This window comes from Geotrypetes seraphini, chromosome 10 (genome assembly GCF_902459505.1).
Source record: "Geotrypetes seraphini chromosome 10, aGeoSer1.1, whole genome shotgun sequence".
NCBI classification, from domain to species: Eukaryota; Metazoa; Chordata; class Amphibia; order Gymnophiona; family Dermophiidae; genus Geotrypetes; species Geotrypetes seraphini.
In genome coordinates, this window is record NC_047093.1 from 142,155,889 (window position 1) to 142,166,755 (window position 10,867).

Sequence of the window (10,867 nt, forward strand, 5' to 3'; positions counted from 1 at the left end):
CCATTCAGTGTCTGTCCCCCTCTCTCTTCCTCTTCCATCTACTGTTTTCCTTCTGTCTCGCCCCTTCCATTCTCTGCTCTTTCTGCCCTTTCCATCCAGTGTACCTGCCCACTCTCTCTTCCATATGGTATCTTCCCTCTTTCTATGCTCTTTCCATAAACTGTCTCCTTTGTACATGATTCATTTCAGCCTCACCCCCTCTCCATTTTTTTGTCTTCCTATGCGCTGGAATCTGTCTCTTCTCCTTTCCATTCTTCCCACTCCACCCCATGGTCTGGCATCTCTAGCTCCTTCCCTCCCCCATGCCCTGGCATCTCTTTCTATCCATGCTCTGGCACCTCTTCTCCCTCTGGTCTGGCATTTGTTTCCTGTCTCTCCCCATGCCCTGGCATATTTCTCCTCTCCTTCCAATTCCCCCCCTCCATTATCTGGCATCTCCTCTCCTTTCTTTCTCTCCCTCCCTCCCTCCTTCCTTCCTTTCCCATGGTCTGGCATCTGTCTCCTTCCCCCCATGCCCTGGCATCTCTCCCTCTCCTTCCATGGTCTGGTATCTCCTTTCCTTTCCTTCCCTCCCATGGACTTGGCATCTCTTGTTCCTCTCCCTTTTCCGTCTCCCTTCTTCTGTGTCAGCATGCCCCCTATCTACCTACTACTCCAATATCCAGAACCTCCTTTTTCTTCTTATTGCATCCACCCTGTGTCCAGCATCTCCCACCTGTCTTTTTACTCACATCATGTCTGTTTTTTCCCCTTCACCCTACAACCTCCATGTCCAGCATCTTCCTGCGTTCCTTTTTTTCTTCCTTATCTGATTTAGCAGCTTTCTTCCCTTTCCTGAGCCAGCCATCCCACCATCTTCCCACATCCCATTTTAGTACCTCCCCTCTTTTCCCCAACTTAATAGGCTTGAATGGTATAGAAGTCCCTCAGAGTGTTCTAGTGCTGCTGCAAGACTAGAGGCGATTCTTAGTTGTCATAAGCCCTGCCTTCGGCTCCGCCGGTAACCGGCGATCGCTTCCCCTCCCGCGCTAAAGCCTGCCTCCCTCCTTCCCTCCCTACAGTGCTAAAATGGTCAGGGGGGCCGCCAGGTCTGGAATCACCCTCCCTATTCTCTGGGCCGGCATTAGGGGATGGCAAGGAGGCCCCGCGATCCAGGCAGCTCTCTTAGCTGCCATCAGCCCTGCCTTCGGCTGCGCCGGTAAAGCTAAACTGGACGGTAGAAGCAAAGAGAGATGCCGCGGTACTTTTCCACTTGCCTGCATCGCTCGAAGTTCTGCCGCTCTCGATCCCGCCCCTCAAAAACAGGAAGTCACTTCAAAGGGGGTGGGATCGAGAGCGGCAGAACTTCGAGCGATGCAGGCAAGTGGAAAAGTCCCACGGCGTCTCTCTTTACTTTTACCGTCCAGTTTAGCTTTACCGGCGCAGCCGAAGGCAGGGCTGATGGCAGCTAAGAGAGCTGCCTGGATCGCGGGGTCCCCTTGCCATCCCCTAATGCCGGCCCTGAGAATAGGGAGGGTGATTCCGGACCTGATGCCCCCCCCTGACTATTTCAGCGCTGTAGGGAGGGAAGGAGGGAGGCAGGCTTTAGCGCAGGAGGGGAAGCGATCACCGATCCCTTGTCCCCTCGTACAGCTTCGGGATGCTGTCTCTGAAAACGGGATATTTCGGCGTCCCGAAGCGGTGGGTCAGGACAACGGGTCGGTCGGTCACCTTAAGTAAGAAGGGCGGCAGTAAAAAGGGAGGGAGCGCGATAGGGACCGGACCGGCTGTGCACCCCCCCTAAGGCTGCATCCGGGGCGAACCGCCCCCGCCCCCCCCCCCCCTCCTTTGGTACGCCACTGGCGACAGGTCCTCAGCTTTAGAACACTCTACCAGGGTACTTACGTAATGAAACTGCTTTGGATGGATTCAAAGGCTCCCTAAAAAGGAATCTATACAGGGATGCCTTTGAGACATAACTTCGCTGAGTATGAACATTTTTTTCATTCATATCACTTTTAGTTTCAGTGATCAAATCTCTTCTTGTAGAGGCTCTTTGCATTTTTAATCGTACCCTCAAACAACCCCTTATATGTTCTTCCTTTATTGTAACTAATCTAGTTCCTCCCTTCTTCCAGTTTGTTCCAGTCATGGCCACTTACATGTTTGCGTAATATGGTATCTATGTATAGTATAGTTCTCCCCGTTTTAGATTGTAAAATGCTTCAAAAATTTGACAATGCGTGTACATCAAATTTTAAATAAAACTTGAACTTGAGATTCCATTGCATGAGGTGTGTGAGGTCAGTTGTACTGGAAATTACCCACATCTTTTTTTATCGTTCCCTCTGTGAGTAATTCCCTAACCACTATTTGTCCTGTTTGTCTGTTTTGATTAGATTGTAAGCTCTACTGAGTAGGAACTTTCTCTTGCCTGTTAATGTACAGCATTGCTTAGATTCTAAATAACAAAATGAATTTGTGGCTAGGGCTCTTCAACTTGGAGAAGAGATGGCTCAAGGATGATATGATAGAGGTCTATAAAATAATGAGTGGAGTGGAAAGGGTAAATGTGAATTGCATGTTCACTCTTTCCAAAATTACTAGGACTAGGGGGCATGTGATGAAGCTACTACGTAGTAGATTTAAAGCAACTGGAGAAAATATTTCTTCATACATGTAATTAAACTCTGGAATTTGTTCCCAGAGAATGTGGTGAAAGCAGTTAGCTTAGCAGGGTTTAAAAAAAGGTTTGGATCACTTCTTAAGAGAGAAGTCCATAAGCCAGTGACACAGAGTCCAGTTTTTAGCCAAGTACAGTGGCTGCAAAATGGTAGATCCAGTTATGTAGTCTCCCACATTCTCCTTTTATTTTGAGTTTGTATGCTCATAGTTTGAAAGATTGATTCAGAAGGGTGACAAAGCACCTCCCTCTTTTGCCTTCATCTCCCCATGTGGTGCTTCAGGTTGTTATCCTATTTGCCCAGCGACCTTTGCCAGCCACAAGTGTAGGAGAAGGAGCTTTCTTCTTTAGTAAGGTTGGCAGTCGGTGACTTGAATGTCATACAAAGAAGCTGCAGAATGGAGTGCTCAGTGGCCCTGGTGTTCAAACATACCTGGCCTTTGTTGATAAGATATTACAGACAAACAAACCATTTTTGCCTTTCCTCTTGTTTGTGGGGGGTGCTGAAAAGTTCTCAGAACAAGCAAGAAGAGAATGACGTGGATATGGTTCAATCAATGATCTGAAACAGTGTCAAAATATAGAATTTTGATTCTGTAAATTGGCAATTAACACTCTTATCGGCTACGGTGGCAAAATAATGCTCAGAATTTAGGATGTTGGTTGGTGGGGCTGAGAACTTTTCAGCACCCACTTTCACCCTTCATTGTTTTCCCTGTAAAGGCTTCACTGATTAAGAAAAAAAAACTTTCCTCAAATTCCCATGTAAATGTTTGGTGACGTATCAAAATGATAAGATACATTTTTGTTGATCCAGTTCATTTGGAAAATTTTCTTCAAGATAAAATTAAAGTAGATAATTTGCCTGTAACTAATGCAGAGGTTGAGGCTGAGGTTGAGGTTGAGGTTGAGTGAAAATAGAAGCTTTTTGTTTATTGCTTGACTTGAAGTTTAATGAATAATGTTTTCCTATTAATTTTCACCTTTTGGTGAATCCATCAGGATAAGCAGCCCTCATATAATGTGATAAAGATTTTGTTTTTAATTTGAAGCATTTGCCTTGAATTGCTTTTTGTTTCATTAAATTGTTATGTTCTGTAACAAATGAATAAATTTATAAATAAAAAAAAATAAAATAAAAAACCTTTTTTCTTCCTTTGGTTTGCATGTATGTATGTGCAATGCGTGTTGGGGGGGGAAATTTGTCATTTGATGTTTGCATTTCATGTGGAGATTATCCAGGACCTCCTTTTCTCTGGTTCTGGTTTCAAGTCATCCAGTGGAGGGGAGAGAAGAAGTTTGGAGAGGGGGCCACGAACAAGCTCCCGCATGAGGTCCATGCTGGTAGGAATGGGAAGAAAAAGAGAAGAGGGAGGGATTGATTGAACTACAAGAAGGGAAGAAACTACAGGTGGAGATAAAGAATAAGGAGGAAAAGAAACCGGAGGAGAGGGAGAGAAACTAGGAGGGGAGCAAAAAAGAGAGAGAAAATACATGAGGAGGGAGAGACATCAGGAAAGAATGAGAGGGGAAGAGAATAGAAGAAGAAAGGGTAAGACCACAGCAGGAAGGAGAAAGAGGAATTGTGGAATAAGGGAGAGATGAGGGAGAAAATAAAAAAGACAGAACAGAGAGAGATCAAAGGGAAAAAAGACTATAGGAGAAAGAGAGACCTCAGGAAGAGAGAGAGAGGAAGTTACAAGAGGATGGAGAGAAAATGAGAGAAGGAGGTGGAAATGATAAAAAGAGGGAAAGAGAGGAGAAGATCAAAGGAAAGAAGAAACGGGAGATGGAGAGAGACTATAGGAGAAGGAGAGAGAGAAAGATGAGGAAAGAGGAAGAGAGAGATTACAGGAGAATGGATGGAAAGTGGGAGGAAGGTGGAAGGCAACCAAAGGAAAGACTAGAGGAGGAAGGAGGGAGAGGGACAAAACAAAGGAAGAAAGTGGAAAGAAGGGCTGAGAGAGAAGTCAAAGTGAGAGGAAGATATGAGACTCCAAGATCGTGAAGCCACATGGTGGCAGATAGGACATGCAGAGAAAAGTTAGTGAGATGTTTCTGTATTCCTCTGGTGGGAAAGTAGGGGTGAGGCGATTGATTATATGTCCCAAGCATTCCCTCACTGGTTCTTCCAGAGGGCAGGGCATGTGAGTTCACCAGCTCTCAGAGACGTAAATCCCAGTGGTGTTTCATCTCAATGGTTTGATTCCCAGCCCTGAGCTGAGTGTCTTGGGTCTTCAGTGTACAACCACTTGCCATCATTCTCCGAGTCCTGTAAACTTCCCTGGCAGGATTCCATGGGCCAGAAGAGCCACAGGATTGGTGCCTATTCAGGTTCACCTAGTAACTAAGATCTCACCTCAATTCAACCAAACAGGACTATATAGTCCTTAGTTGCCCCAATGAAAGCTGGGAATTGAATTTCTACTTTTCGTAGCCTGTTTGCTTGACCTGGAGCCACTATCCTTGCAATGTCCTGGTGTGTTGTGTTCTAAGAGCTGGGCATCTCACTTCACAAATCTCACCTTAGACTTTTGCTATCATGGTAATATTCACAGCACTGTGAAAACTTGCATAGGTCTCAAGAGATGCTTGAGGGAGCACATTGCCATATAGAGTGTTCTCTGAAATGAAGCAAGGGATATCCATGAGAGGGGGCAAAAGATGGAGCATGGATCACAGATATATAGGGTTAACATATAGCTCCAGAAAAGAGGACAGATTGAGATATCCGGGGTTTTACTTCCACTGAAAGCAATGGAAGCAAGGAGGACGGATAGAGACATCTAGGTTTCTACTTCTACTGAGAGACATCTGGGAAGCAAATACGACGGATAGAGACATCTGGATTTTTACTTCCACTAAGAGACAGCTGGGAAGCAAGGACGACAGATAGAGACATCTGGGAAGCAAGGAGGATGGATAGAGACATTTGAGTTTTTACTTTCACTGAGAGACATCTGGGAAACAAGGAGGATGGACAGAGACATCTAGGAAGTAAGGAGGACAGATAGAGACATCTGGGAAGCAAGGAGGATGGATAGAGACATCTGGGTTTTTACTTGCACTGAAAGTAATGGAAGCAAGGAGGATGGATAGAGACATCTGGGAAGCAAGGAGGATGAATAGAAACATCAGAGAAGCAAGGAGGACAGATAGAGACATCTGGGTTTTTACTTACACTGGAGGACGGCTAGAGGCATCAGGGTTTTTACTTGCACCTGAAGCAATGGAAGCAAGGAGGATGGATAGAGTCATCTGGGAAGCAAGGAGGACGAATAGAGACATCTGGGTTTTTACTTGCACCGGAAACAAGGAGGACAGCTAGAGGCATCTGGGTTTTTACTTGCACCAGAAACAAGGAGGTTGGATAAAGACATCTGGGTTTTTACTTGCACTGAAAGCAAGGAGGACGGATAAAGGTATCTGTTAAGCAAGGAGGTTAGATAGAGACATCTGGGAAGCAAGGAGGATGGATAATAATAATAATAATAACAGTTTATATACCGCAATACCGTGAAGTTCTATGCGGTTTACAAAGATTAAGCGAAGGTACAAGTTGATTGAGCTTGAGAGAGGTGGAAGAAAGTGATTACCGTATTTTCGCGGATATAACGCGCGCGTTATACGTGATTTTACGTACCGCGCATACCCCTCGCGCGTTATATGCCTGAGCGCGGTATACAAAAGTTTTTAAACATAGTTCCCACCCCGCCCGACGCCCGATTCACCCCCCCAGCAGGACCGCTCGCACCCCCACCCCGAACGACCGCTCGCACGCGCTCCCACCCGCACCCGCATCCACGATCGGAGCAAGAGGGAGCCCAAGCCCTCTTGCCCGGCCGACTCCCCGATGTCCGATACATCCCCCCCCCCGGCAGGACCACTCGCACCCTCACCCCGAAGGACCGCCGACTCCCCAACAATATCGGGCCGGGAGGGAGCCCAAACCCTCCTGGCCACGGCGACCCCCTAACCCCACCCCGCACTACATTATGGGCAGGAGGGATCCCAGGCCCTCCTGCCCTCGACGCAAACCCCCCTCCCTCCAACGACCGCCCCCCCCCAAGAACTTCCGCCCGTCCCCCAGCCGACCCGCGACCCCCCTGGCCGACCCCCACGACACCCCAACCCGCCTTCCCCGTACCTTTGTGTAGTTGGGCCAGAAGGGAGCCCAAACCCTCCTGGCCACGGCAACCCCCTAACCCCACCCCGCACTACATTACGGGCAGGAGGGATCCCAGGCCCTCCTGCCCTCGACACAAACCCCCCTCCCCCCCAGCCGACCCGCGACCCCCCTGGCTGACCCCCCCACCCCCCTTCCCCGTACCTTTGGAAGTTGGCCGGACAGACGGGAGCCAAAAATAGTTTAAAGTGTTTTCTTTTTAAGAAGCCTTTAACTAAATGTTTATTTTTCGGTTCATTCCTAATGTTATCATTTTATATTAAACTCTGAGTATATATCCCCTTTTTTTTTTTTTTTTTTAGATTTTTAAGTCTGTAAATCCTTTTCTCACATTATCCTCATGTTCTAACCCAATCTTATTAACTCATCTTGTTTTTTTTTTTTTTTTATTGTATTTATTCTTTTCCCTCCTTTCCTACTGTTCCATGTGTTTGTTACCCCAGTTCGTTTTTAATTTTTTAAGTAATTATTTTTATTTACGATGTATTTGTGATTTTAAGAAATCCAATTTTATTTCTTTGTAAAACGCTTTGTATCCTGAAAAGCGTTTAATCAAATAATTTAATAAACTTGAAACTTGAAACTTAAAGCTCCGCCTACTGGTGGGGCCTAAGGCGCGTGGGCCAATCAGAATAGGCCCTGGAGCCTTAGGTCCCACCTGGGGGCGCGGCCTGAGGCACATGGGCCAAACCCGACCATGTGTCTCAGGCCGCGCCCCCAGGTGGGACCTAAGGCTCCAGGGCCTATTCTGATTGGCCCACGCGCCTTAGGCCCCACCAGTAGGCGGAGCTTTAGGACGGATGGGCCAATCCGGCCTCATTCCTTCGTTGGCTGCCTGCCGGACAGGCGGGTTTGGCTCCCGTCTGTCCGGCCAACTTCCAAAGGTACGGGGAAGGGGGGTGGGGGGGTCGTGGGGGTCGGCCAGGGGGGTCGCGGGTCGGCTGGGGGGGAGGGGGGTTTGCGTCGAGGGCAGGAGGGCCTGGGATCCCTCCTGCCCGTAATGTAGTGCGGGGTGGGGTTAGGGGGTCGCCGTGGCCAGGAGGGTTTGGGCTCCCTCCTGGCCCGATATTGTTGGGGAGTCGGCGGTCCTTCGGGGTGAGGGTGCGAGTGGTCCTGCCGGGGGGGGGGGGATGTATCGGACGTCGGGGGGGGCATCAGGCTTTCAGGATGGGGACAGACCTTCAAGGGGGGACAGGACTTCAAGGGAGGACAGTGCACGGAAGCCAGGGGGGGTGAACGGAGAGCCGGGACAGCGCACGGAAAGTCAGGGCGGGCGAAAGGAGAGTCGGGCAGCATGCGCGTTATATGCCTGAGCGCGGTATAGAAAAGTTTTTGTACATATCATCGTGATTTCTGCGCGCTATACCCCTGTGCGCGTTTTACAACGGTGCGCGTTATATCCGCGAAAATACGGTAGTAGGACAAGAAAACCATTGTTGAGGAGAAAGGGTTGAGAGGGTCAGTTGTTTAGATACTTTAGGAATAGGTGTGTTTTTAGACGCTTCCTAAATTCCTCATAAGTAGTGGATAATAGCAATTGTTCTAGATCTTTACCCCATGTTGCTGCTTGATGAGAGAGAAGGTGTTCATGGTGTTTTTTCAGTTTGCAACCTCTAACTGGGGGGGGAACGAAGTTGGAATGTGAGCTTCTCTTGTGTCTGTTGGTTGAGAAGGAGAAAAGGTCAGTTATGTATTTAGGGGCAAGTCCGTATAGCGCTTTAAAGCAGAAGCAGGCGAACTTAAACTTTACGCATGCTTCCATCGGTAGCCAATGTAACTGCCGGTAGTAGGGTGTCATGTGATCGAACTTCTTTAGCCCAAAGATTAGTCTGACTGCTGCATTTTGCATTATTGTAAGCGTTGCATATTCTTTTGGGAAATTGCTAAGTAGGCAATGTTGCAGTAGTCAAGTTGACTTAGTACGAGGGCCTGAACCAGGGTTTTGAATGCCGACATATCGAAATATGCTTTAATGGATTTGAGTTTCCAGAGAGTGAAAAAACCCCTTTCTGATTAAGGAGTCCACCTGGTCTTTCATGGTTAGGCATTGATCCAGGGTAACACCTAGAATCATCAGGGTGGGCTGGATAGGGTAGCCGAGTCCATTGATACATAGAGGTATTTTGGTGTCAAGCGGATGAGGTGAAACAACGAAGAATTTTGTTTTTTCTGAATTAAGTTTGAACTTAAAGTCCGTCATCCATTGCTCCATCACGTTTATAGCTTCTGAAGCTTTGGGAATGGTTTCCAAGATGGAGTCAGCAAATGGTATGATAATCGTAAAATCGTCTGCGTAACTGAATATTTTTATTCCTATCTGGGTTAATTGCATGCCCAGTGAGGCCATGTAAACGTTGAAAAGCAATGGGGATAGTGGTGATCCTTGCGGCACACCGGATGGATTGCTCCAGGTATCGGAGAGCTCATAACTGAAGCGTACTTGATAGGATCAGGATGTGAGGAAGCCACGAAACCAGTTCAACACTTCATCCCTGATACCAATAGCGTCTAAGCATTGTAGCATTTTCCCGTGGTCTACCAGATCAAAGGCTGAACTCATATCGAATTGCATAACCAGGGCATTGAGGACCTTGCTAAACAGTAGGCGCAGATTGTCTAAAATAGCCGCAATTACTGTCTCCGTGCTGAATAACGGTCTAAAACCGGATGGAGTTTCATGTAGGAGAGAGAACTGATTAAGATAATCCATCAGTTGGGTGTGTACCAATCCCTCCATTATTTTTACAATAAATGGAATGGATGCTACCGGTCTGTAGTTAGTTACTAGGGCTGAAGATTCTTTACGATTTTTTAGGATTGGGATTATTATTATGTGACCATTGTTAGTGAGAAACGTCCCATTTTTTAGGTTGTGAGCCAAGTATTGCAGCAGCGATAGTTTAAATTCTAATGGCGCCGCTTTTATGATTTCTGGGGGGCAGGAGTCTAGAACGCAATAGGATTTAGAGTATTTGTTGTGTAGTTTGATGTAATTATTCCATTCTAAGTCTTGAAAGGAACTCCAGATCATGTCTGCTGGTATATCATTACCTTGGATGTTAGTTATCTGATGATCACTGGGGTTGTTTATTGAACAGTGTTTCTGAGGTTCTTGATTTTGGAATCAAAGTGCAGTGCTAAGTCATTTGCAGAGGGTATCTTAGTGTTGTGTATGGGTATGGTGTAGCGAGCAGTGTCAAATAAATTTGTGATCAGGTAGAACAGCTCTTTTGTATTGGTTCCTTGTGAATCATTGCAAGATGAGTTGATTTTAGTTGAGTAGAATGCTTTACGTTTGTCTTTTATCATTTGTTTGCAAATTTTTATGTTGGCTCTCCATTTGTTGAGGTCTGCTAATTCTCCTGTTTTCTTCCAAATTCTTTCCAGTTGTCTAGCTAGTTGTTTCGTTTTTAGAAGTTCAGTGTCAAACCATTTGTTATATTTATTTGCACTGCTTTTGCTTTTACGTTTAGGGGCAATTTTATCTAAGATGGATGTGCTGGTTATCATCCAGTATTCCCAGAAGTCAATTCCTTCTTCTATCTCCGTTTGCAATTCGTATTGTGACCAGTATTCTTCTGGATTTATGCGACCTCTTGTGTGATGTTCTTTTTTTATCATTGGACGTGTTTTAGATTTACGGTGAGACCAGATTAACTTGAAATAATAAGTAAAATGGTCAGACCAGATGTCATGACTCCAGGTGCCTTTAGGTAAGGAGATGACAGGGTCAAGGATTTCCTTTGTAGACATGGCTACCACGTCTAAATGATGGCCTTTTTCATGTGTTTGTGTGGGTAAAGGGAGGTTGTAGTTAAGTAGGGATAGAAAGTTTTTGAACTCTTTCGTGTACGTGTTGTCCTCCTCATTTAGGTATATGTTTATGTCTCCTGCAATGATATTGTATGACGGACCAATTGAATTATGTAGGACAAATTCGGAGAAGTCTTCTTTGGCTTTTGGCCAGCTTTTTGGAGGGACATAGAATAATATGCAGGATAGGGATTCTTCAAGTTGGC